Source organism: Gymnoscopelus microlampas, assembly GCF_963454915.1.
Source record: "Gymnoscopelus microlampas genome assembly, chromosome: 1".
Taxonomy (NCBI): Eukaryota; Metazoa; Chordata; class Actinopteri; order Myctophiformes; family Myctophidae; genus Gymnoscopelus; species Gymnoscopelus microlampas.
Window position 1 is genome coordinate 3,504,161 of NC_139962.1, and position 11,773 is coordinate 3,515,933.

Here is an 11,773-nt window from a genome sequence, read left to right on the forward strand (position 1 = left end):
CACACCCTTAATTTTCTGTTTTAAAAAGGACCTGCAGAGACAGGCTGTTCCCTGTTACTAAACAAACACAAAGCAATGATGGCTATCAGCATATAGCTTTCTATAAACTGGACAATAGCAAAGAAACAGTGCCAATATCAATCTTGAAAACTGTCATATTGTGCTGAAACATTGGCCACATATGGATAAGACAGACACAGGGGAGACACAATCAGAGCCTGTTAATGGGCATCAACAATGGATCATTTATTCAACCCCTAGCCACACCTCTAATCACCCCCCTATTGTCACCTTTCAGTCAGCTGACAACTCTATAGAAGATTGAAGCAACGCATACTTGTCACCTGAATAGCAGAGGTTCTCAAACTATTGAATTGTCAAAGAGCTCTTTGACATTACAAAAGAGATTTGCATTAGACCACAAACCCCCATAACCTACTAGTATTTGACCTCCAGACAATGTCAATAAGCCAACATTAGATAGTTACACACCTTGCAGTAGGTCTGGGATGGTGTGTCTGTCACCTGGGTCCGCAGCCTGAGCTGTAAAAAAATAAATACAATATTTTAGACACAAAGCTATGAAAGTACATGCATATCAATAGACAATAGCAGATCTACAAGCTCACAAGTGACCTACAAGCTGACAAGTGAGCTTGTAAGCCTACAAGCTCACAACATGTTGCATTGTCAGCTTGTAGATCTGCCATTTTCAAATAGCCAAAGTTTAAATGGGGCTGAAGTGGTTAATGTACCCTATGTTTTTTTAAACAATAACCAAAATCTACAAAGTAACTAAAGTTTTCTAACAATTGTAGTGGATTAAAAGTACAATATTTGCCTCTGAGCTGTAGTGGATAGAAGTACAAGTACAGTATTTTTCTATGCAAACTGATACAGTAAAAATCACTGTTTGTGCTGGCAGCAGTGGCACACTATTACACTGTTGATATGGCAGTCAAAGAGTTAAGCTACAGAGTATATATATATTGGCAATGCCTACTTAAAAACGGACAATGGACTGACCCCAAGAAAATGTCCATATGCTAACATTAGATAGTTAGATCTAAAAGGTTTTGATTTGCACATGTGTCATGTTATGTTAAACAAACCTTGCAGTAGTGCAGTCTGGGACGGTCCCCTCAGTCCACAGCTGTGTTGGCCAAGATATCAGGTCCGGTGTACAGCCACGCCACAGCTGAAAATGTCAAGCAAAAATACTGTATTTTAGACACAAATATATATTTGTCAATATATAAATATAGTGACAATAGCAGATCTACAAGCTCACAAGTTATCTACGTTCTCTACGCCGATTGACAAGCTCACAAGTGAGCTTGTCAATCGGCTATTTAAAATAAGACAACAAGTTTACATTGAGCTTGTAGATCTGCTATTTTCCAAACATTAAACTCACAGTGAGCTTGTAGATATGCTATCAGTGATGTTGCTAGGTTTTCAATGTGATGGGTCCCAGGACCCACAGGTGGTCATTCAAATGGGTCCCAGAAAAATGTTATGGGTCCCCAATAAAATGTTTTTTTTTTCTCTCGTTGTCTTTTATCTGCAAGGGTTATACTTATAGCTACATTCAAATTATCCGAACATTAAACAAAATGTGGCAAATTTTAAAATATTTGTAAAAGAAAGTGTGTGTGAGTACATTATATACTAATACACTGGTTCTCAACCTTTTCAGGCTGCGACCCCCCAAAATAATCATATTTTTACTGGGGGGCCGCAGATCTACAAGCTCACTTGGTGCTGCGCTATGAGCTTGTATATCTGCTATTTTTGAATAGCCAAAGAAATCTAAAATGACAGCAATCCTGGTCTTAAAGTGTTAACACAAAATTCAGGCATGCCTAGCAGCTATCGCAATATAAGCAAATGAAGCTATCGATATTGGCAATGCCTCCTTAAACACTGGCCCTGGAATGACCCAAAGACACGTAGGCACACAGAAGTGAGCATGTTTGTATGCCAGGTACTTATTAAAGCATACTTTCAAATGGAAACGAATATACTAAATAATACATTGCATCCACGACGTGAAAACACAGCAACTATACCAGTTAACTACACCACTGTACCAGTATGCAAACACATACTGGTACAGTTAAGTAGAGGTGCGACTGCTAGTATACTGCTTCTGGGTGAATACAGTAAGTGCCTTTAAAACAAAATTGTGATTTTGAGAGACCAATTTCATCCAATCAGGAGAGAGAACTCATACAGGACACATCCTATACAATCAAGTTGTTGATTATGGTCGGATGAAATTGCCAACACACCTGTAAGTGTCTGTGACACTTGTCCTTTTAACTTCAATTGCTTCTTTAGTTTGAAGTTAATTTGTTATTATTTTGCTTATTTTGGGATGCCTTTATTTTGACACTTCCTGTTCCTGTGTATTTTGGGCTACTTTTACTTTGACACTTCCTGTTACTCCTGCGGTCTTATTGAGGCACGCTAGCTTCACACACAGACGGACCCATTCATTCAGAGACACACAGTAGCACGCACCAACGTGTCTTCTAACCAGCGCGACACGGTACGAATTGTTTGTTTGTTTATCTGCTTTAACGTTCTGTAGCCCTGTATTATGCACTTTAATTGCACAGTTTCAGTAAGGTTGTTTTATTGTTCACAGTGCCCGTTGTGACTTTTGGTGCAATGATTGAGCATCAAACAAATGTTACCTGAAGCCAAGGTGGCTTTGTAAGCAGCCCAGCCCAGTATAGCACCCCTGGATAGCGGAGTGAGGTACAGGAGTGTTCTTTTGTTTGTTGTTTGTTTGGATTTTCTTTCTGATTTATTTTGGGTTCTATTAATTGTTTGTCTGGTAATTTGAATTGGTTATGGTACATTGGTACGTTTTGGTACTTGCATTTTGAAATGGGTTATTCATTCACTGAAATATATCAACTATAAATTAACTATTTTATTGTTGAATTGTACTTTGAAAGTGATACATTGAAATGCACTGATTTTATTGTTGAGTGAAGCTATGAAATGATTTAATATGATTGTATGATTGACAGTATTTATTTCTTTTTATAGTTTTCACGGTGTTTGACAGAGCTTCATTCTGTGTTGAAGAAAAATAAATACACCCGTTGAAACCATCCACCTTCGTCATCATTCAAATCCAAGGGAAAACTCATCGCTGAAGCTACTCAACGTCGACACCATCAACACATCTCATCTACAGCCACCTTGTACTCAAGTCATCAGCCCACTACCCCCAAAGTTTGTCACACACCACCAAAGTCACTAACATACTCATTGAGGGGGCCTATACATTCTAACTGGTAGCCTCTCTGGTGGGAAGGTTACTGAAAGGACAATGAAATTGAAAAAATAAATAAATACAAAATATAAAAATTAAACAAGAAAACATAAGGGTGAAATACAAATGTTTCTCAATGTGATTGGAATTTAAAGGTTCTGTCACACAGGTCAAAGGGATTTAACCAGGAATTAAGAACTTTTAAGCTGCATTTGATGCATTGTCGAAAGGGACGTCTGCATAATTGTATTGCAATTTGTATGTTTTGTTTGATTTATCCTTTTTGTGGTTCAAAGTGGTACTGTGGAGCTACTAGGTGCTAAACGGTTATATACACTGAACGCCAACCCAGACCAATTAACCCCTGAAGTCAAAGTAATTACACAAACAGCAAAAAATCCAAGCAAATGTCAACCACCAGCGACACAGCAGTCAACATGGAGCATCCTACAAATTCCGAAGAGACAGTCGGTACACAAGATGCTACTGAATGTGGAAAAACAGCGACCAACGAACATCAGTTTGAATTAAGCACCCGCAAAAAAATCCCAACCGAGAAGGGCCAGCAACTGCACGACGAGAACTCCAAGAAATCTGAAAAGGCATTCACAAAGGCTTATACTACCTGGACGCACTCAGCAAAAAGTGGCCGAACAGCATTAAAATCATTTTGTTCTGAAGAGATCCTCCAGGACATCAAGCAAACAGTTCAGCAGCAACATGATGCAATAAGTCAACATTATAAATCAATTCAACGCAACTGCACTGCCACCCCGGACATCGTCAAAAGAATGGACGCCTGCATAATCGTCACAGCAGAGATATGTGAGATAGTGGACAAGTACCTGGAAGCCCTTGACAGGCCTTTTAATGAGGAGCTCGCAAAGGTACGTGTCAGAATGGCCTTAAATAAGGAGGAGTACGGCTCTATTTTTGGACACACCAACACTGAAACAGTCATCTCCGAAACATCCCATAACACAGAGAAACGGACACAGTCCCGTGGAACCGGCCAATTGCACCCAAAACCCCCTTCCATAGTCAACACTGACGATTCAAATTCCATCTCCAGCCACCACTCTAAAACTTCCTCCAAAGCCTCTAGCAAGAGAGCCGATGCAGAGGCAGATCTTGCCGCTAACCAGGAGGAAGCCAAGGCCCTGCAGGAAATCCAAGAAGCAAAAACTAAACTAAAACAGCTTAAAACACAAAAGGACATCCGAGTAGCAGCAGCACGGGTCCAAGCATACAAAAGATTCGAAGGCAATTCTGAACACGACAACAACCCACTCTCCGCTCCTCCAAATGTCCTATCAAGTGCCCAACCTAACCCCATCTCATCTCAGCCCATACAAACATCCAGTCACACGTCAGCTACCCTGGACACCACCGGTCTCGCTCAATCACTTATAAACTCACTCAGTATAAACCGTCTGCTTGCTCCCGAACCAACAACCTTCTCTGGCGAGCCATTACAATTCATAGACTGGAAAATGTCCTTCATGGCACTAATAGACAAACAACCTCTACCTGCTAGTGAAAAAATGTTCTATCTTAAACACTACCTGGCCGGAGAAGCCCTCAGAGCAGTAGAGGGTTTCTTTTATAGAAACTCTGAGGATGCCTACCAGGGAGCTTGGAGAGTTCTACAGGAGAGATACGGCAACGCCTTCATAGTTCAAAGAGCCTTCCGGGACAAGCTAACAAAGTGGCCCATGGTCAGCTCTAGCGACCCTTTCGCCCTCCGAGACTTTGCTGATTTCCTCCAGAGCTGCGTTGAGGCAATGCCACATGTTAAAGGACTATCGATACTAAACGATTGTGAGGAGAATCATAAAATCCTTCATAAATTACCGGAGTGGATTGTTCGTCGCTGGAGTAGAATTGTCATAAAAGAATTAGACGAATCTGGCGACTATCCAAGCTTCTCACATTTCACCAAGTTCCTTCAAACAGAAGCCAGTATTGTCTGCAACCCTATTGCCTCTCCATTTTCAGTAAATCGCAGGCCAACGGATGAGAAAACACCTAAAAGAACCAGTGCTTTCCACACCACTGCCCAGAATAACAACCCCAAGCCTTCATTCACCTGCCCCATCTGTGCCCAGGAAGCACATGGTGTGGCTACATGCCCCATCTTTAAGGAAAAATCCATGGAAGACAAGAAATCCTACATTCTTGAAAACCATCTCTGCTTCGCGTGCCTGAGAAAAGGACACGGTAGTAAAGAATGCCAGAGGCGACATACTTGTGGCGTGTGTAATCGACAACATCCTACCTGCCTGCATGACGACAGAGGGAGACCTGCGGGAGACACGGCGAAGGAGTCCACTTCCACAAACAACCATTCAGGTCAGGAGATCCATTCCGCCATGACGCACACAGTGTTCACAAGAGCTTCTGCCACCTCTGACGTTAACAGCTCAAGAGATGACCTCAGAAAGAACGATCAAATTCGCAAGCTTGAGGCCAAATCATCAGACTATGCTGAGCAGCTACGACTTATGCAGAAGACCAAGGAGAAGCTTGAAATTGCATTAGAAAAGTATCAGGATTCTTCCATGAGGAAACTTCAGGAACAGAATGAGTCCCAACAAGGCATCAGAGCAAAGATGGCAGAGGCGATGGCTCTAGCCCTGGAAAAGAAGGATCAGGAATGGATGCAGAAGATGGCAGTTCTGGAAAAGGAGAAGTCCAAGTTGGAACAGACACTAGATGAGGCCAGGACGGAACTTCTGCAGGCACGGACAACCCACGCAGACAACATCAGCTCTCTAGAGGCACAGATATTCAGAACCAACCGTAGTGTCACTGAGCTGCAAACACTTCTACGACACAAAGAGGAGTCGTCCAAAACCTACAAAGAGAGAACAGACATACAAATAGCTCGTCTGCAACAGCAAGTGCAAGAGGCTAATAAGGGACTCGGGAGTGCTGAGCAGCAGGTCACAGATCAACAGGAACTTATGCATAAACTGCAAGCAGAGTGGGGCGTAGAGAAGACCAGCCTAGAGAAGGAGGTGTCTTTAGCACAGGAGCAGGGCCAAGAGACAGAAGGCCGCCTACAGGAGGAGGTCGTAGCTCTACAAAAGGAAAGAGATGAGCAACAGACAACCTTTATGTCAGGATTAGTGAACTGGAACAGGAGAGGAAGAGACAACTCTGGGAAAAGCAGAGGGACCACCGGCAAGGCAGCAGGGAAAGCCGCTCAGAACAGACAAGAAAGAGCAGAGGAACGAGGAGATGGTGGTTTCTCCATGCTCATCCAACTGATGCCCATTGTAGTGTTGATCCTGGCATCCATCTTGAGTCAGCGGATGGTGTCCACACACCCCTACAGCCTCTACTCCAGACCGTCCACTGGTCAGACCATACAATGGCAGACAGAAAACCTGCAAGTGGACTATTATGTCATTAGAGATTTAAAATCTGAGTACAAGGGCTCAGCACTGCAGAGAATTGAGAAGAATGTGGAGGATGACTACGTGTCCAATATCAGAAATAACTGCTGGAAGGAGCGTGAACGACTGGACAATTCATCCTCTCAAACCTCCATCGAGCCTGTAAACGAGGTGTTTTGTTGTGAATCATGTTTGCTCAGAATGAGTTACCCCGTAACATGATTGGGGGGAGTGTAAGTGTCTGTGACACTTGTCCTTTTAACTTCAATTGTTTCTTTAGTTTGAAGTTAATTTGTTATTATTTTGCTTATTTTGGGATGCCTTTATTTTGACACTTCCTGTTCCTGTGTATTTTGGGCTACTTTTACTTTGACACTTCCTGTTACTCCTGCGGTCTTATTGAGGCACGCTAGCTTCACACACAGACGGACCCATTCATTCAGAGACACACAGTAGCACGCACCAACGTGTCTTCTAACCAGCGCGACACGGTACGAATTGTTTGTTTGTTTATCTGCTTTAACGTTCTGTAGCCCTGTATTATGCACTTTAATTGCACAGTTTCAGTAAGGTTGTTTTATTGTTCACAGTGCCCGTTGTGACTTTTGGTGCAATGATTGAGCATCAAACAAATGTTACCTGAAGCCAAGGTGGCTTTGTAAGCAGCCCAGCCCAGTATAGCACCCCTGGATAGCGGAGTGAGGTACAGGAGTCTTCTTTTGTTTGTTGTTTGTTTGGATTTTCTTTCTGATTTATTTTGGGTTCTATTAATTGTTTGTCTGGTAATTTGAATTGGTTATGGTACATTGGTACGTTTTGGTACTTGCATTTTGAAATGGGTTATTCATTCACTGAAATATATCAACTATAAATTAACTATTTTATTGTTGAATTGTACTTTGAAAGTGATACATTGAAATGCACTGATTTTATTGTTGAGTGAAGCTATGAAATGATTTAATATGATTGTATGATTGACAGTATTTATTTCTTTTTATAGTTTTCACGGTGTTTGACAGAGCTTCATTCTGTGTTGAAGAAAAATAAATACACCCGTTGAAACCATCCACCTTCGTCATCATTCAAATCCAAGGGAAAACTCATCGCTGAAGCTACTCAACGTCGACACCATCAACACATCTCATCTACAGCCACCTTGTACTCAAGTCATCAGCCCACTACCCCCAAAGTTTGTCACACACCACCAAAGTCACTAACATACTCATTGAGGGGGCCTATACATTCTAACTGGTAGCCTCTCTGGTGGGAAGGTTACTGAAAGGACAATGAAATTGAAAAAATAAATAAATACAAAATATAAAAATTAAACAAGAAAACATAAGGGTGAAATACAAATGTTTCTCAATGTGATTGGAATTTAAAGGTTCTGTCACACAGGTCAAAGGGATTTAACCAGGAATTAAGAACTTTTAAGCTGCATTTGATGCATTGTCGAAAGGGACGTCTGCATAATTGTATTGCAATTTGTATGTTTTGTTTGATTTATCCTTTTTGTGGTTCAAAGTGGTACTGTGGAGCTACTAGGTGCTAAACGGTTATATACACTGAACGCCAACCCAGACCAATTAACCCCTGAAGTCAAAGTAATTACACAAACAGCAAAAAATCCAAGCAAATGTCAACCACCAGCGACACAGCAGTCAACATGGAGCATCCTACAAATTCCGAAGAGACAGTCGGTACACAAGATGCTACTGAATGTGGAAAAACAGCGACCAACGAACATCAGTTTGAATTAAGCACCCGCAAAAAAATCCCAACCGAGAAGGGCCAGCAACTGCACGACGAGAACTCCAAGAAATCTGAAAAGGCATTCACAAAGGCTTATACTACCTGGACGCACTCAGCAAAAAGTGGCCGAACAGCATTAAAATCATTTTGTTCTGAAGAGATCCTCCAGGACATCAAGCAAACAGTTCAGCAGCAACATGATGCAATAAGTCAACATTATAAATCAATTCAACGCAACTGCACTGCCACCCCGGACATCGTCAAAAGAATGGACGCCTGCATAATCGTCACAGCAGAGATATGTGAGATAGTGGACAAGTACCTGGAAGCCCTTGACAGGCCTTTTAATGAGGAGCTCGCAAAGGTACGTGTCAGAATGGCCTTAAATAAGGAGGAGTACGGCTCTATTTTTGGACACACCAACACTGAAACAGTCATCTCCGAAACATCCCATAACACAGAGAAACGGACACAGTCCCGTGGAACCGGCCAATTGCACCCAAAACCCCCTTCCATAGTCAACACTGACGATTCAAATTCCATCTCCAGCCACCACTCTAAAACTTCCTCCAAAGCCTCTAGCAAGAGAGCCGATGCAGAGGCAGATCTTGCCGCTAACCAGGAGGAAGCCAAGGCCCTGCAGGAAATCCAAGAAGCAAAAACTAAACTAAAACAGCTTAAAACACAAAAGGACATCCGAGTAGCAGCAGCACGGGTCCAAGCATACAAAAGATTCGAAGGCAATTCTGAACACGACAACAACCCACTCTCCGCTCCTCCAAATGTCCTATCAAGTGCCCAACCTAACCCCATCTCATCTCAGCCCATACAAACATCCAGTCACACGTCAGCTACCCTGGACACCACCGGTCTCGCTCAATCACTTATAAACTCACTCAGTATAAACCGTCTGCCTGCTCCCGAACCAACAACCTTCTCTGGCGAGCCATTACAATTCATAGACTGGAAAATGTCCTTCATGGCACTAATAGACAAACAACCTCTACCTGCTAGTGAAAAAATGTTCTATCTTAAACACTACCTGGCCGGAGAAGCCCTCAGAGCAGTAGAGGGTTTCTTTTATAGAAACTCTGAGGATGCCTACCAGGGAGCTTGGAGAGTTCTACAGGAGAGATACGGCAACGCCTTCATAGTTCAAAGAGCCTTCCGGGACAAGCTAACAAAGTGGCCCATGGTCAGCTCTAGCGACCCTTTCGCCCTCCGAGACTTTGCTGATTTCCTCCAGAGCTGCGTTGAGGCAATGCCACATGTTAAAGGACTATCGATACTAAACGATTGTGAGGAGAATCATAAAATCCTTCATAAATTACCGGAGTGGATTGTTCGTCGCTGGAGTAGAATTGTCATAAAAGAATTAGACGAATCTGGCGACTATCCAAGCTTCTCACATTTCACCAAGTTCCTTCAAACAGAAGCCAGTATTGTCTGCAACCCTATTGCCTCTCCATTTTCAGTAAATCGCAGGCCAACGGATGAGAAAACACCTAAAAGAACCAGTGCTTTCCACACCACTGCCCAGAATAACAACCCCAAGCCTTCATTCACCTGCCCCATCTGTGCCCAGGAAGCACATGGTGTGGCTACATGCCCCATCTTTAAGGAAAAATCCATGGAAGACAAGAAATCCTACATTCTTGAAAACCATCTCTGCTTCGCGTGCCTGAGAAAAGGACACGGTAGTAAAGAATGCCAGAGGCGACATACTTGTGGCGTGTGTAATCGACAACATCCTACCTGCCTGCATGACGACAGAGGGAGACCTGCGGGAGACACGGCGAAGGAGTCCACTTCCACAAACAACCATTCAGGTCAGGAGATCCATTCCGCCATGACGCACACAGTGTTCACAAGAGCTTCTGCCACCTCTGACGTTAACAGCTCAAGAGATGACCTCAGAAAGAACGATCAAATTCGCAAGCTTGAGGCCAAATCATCAGACTATGCTGAGCAGCTACGACTTATGCAGAAGACCAAGGAGAAGCTTGAAATTGCATTAGAAAAGTATCAGGATTCTTCCATGAGGAAACTTCAGGAACAGAATGAGTCCCAACAAGGCATCAGAGCAAAGATGGCAGAGGCGATGGCTCTAGCCCTGGAAAAGAAGGATCAGGAATGGATGCAGAAGATGGCAGTTCTGGAAAAGGAGAAGTCCAAGTTGGAACAGACACTAGATGAGGCCAGGACGGAACTTCTGCAGGCACGGACAACCCACGCAGACAACATCAGCTCTCTAGAGGCACAGATATTCAGAACCAACCGTAGTGTCACTGAGCTGCAAACACTTCTACGACACAAAGAGGAGTCGTCCAAAACCTACAAAGAGAGAACAGACATACAAATAGCTCGTCTGGAACAGCAAGTGCAAGAGGCTAATAAGGGACTCGGGAGTGCTGAGCAGCAGGTCACAGATCAACAGGAACTTATGCATAAACTGCAAGCAGAGTGGGGCGTAGAGAAGACCAGCCTAGAGAAGGAGGTGTCTTTAGCACAGGAGCAGGGCCAAGAGACAGAAGGCCGCCTACAGGAGGAGGTCGTAGCTCTACAAAAGGAAAGAGATGAGCAACAGACAACCTTTATGTCAGGATTAGTGAACTGGAACAGGAGAGGAAGAGACAACTCTGGGAAAAGCAGAGGGACCACCGGCAAGGCAGCAGGGAAAGCCGCTCAGAACAGACAAGAAAGAGCAGAGGAACGAGGAGATGGTGGTTTCTCCATGCTCATCCAACTGATGCCCATTGTAGTGTTGATCCTGGCATCCATCTTGAGTCAGCGGATGGTGTCCACACACCCCTACAGCCTCTACTCCAGACCGTCCACTGGTCAGACCATACAATGGCAGACAGAAAACCTGCAAGTGGACTATTATGTCATTAGAGATTTAAAATCTGAGTACAAGGGCTCAGCACTGCAGAGAATTGAGAAGAATGTGGAGGATGACTACGTGTCCAATATCAGAAATAACTGCTGGAAGGAGCGTGAACGACTGGACAATTCATCCTCTCAAACCTCCATCGAGCCTGTAAACGAGGTGTTTTGTTGTGAATCATGTTTGCTCAGAATGAGTTACCCCGTAACATGATTGGGGGGAGTGTAAGTGTCTGTGACACTTGTCCTTTTAACTTCAATTGTTTCTTTAGTTTGAAGTTAATTTGTTATTATTTTGCTTATTTTGGGATGCCTTTATTTTGACACTTCCTGTTCCTGTGTATTTTGGGCTACTTTTACTTTGACACTTCCTGTTACTCCTGCGGTCTTATTGAGGCACGCTAGCTTCACACACAGACGGACCCATTCATTCAGAGACACA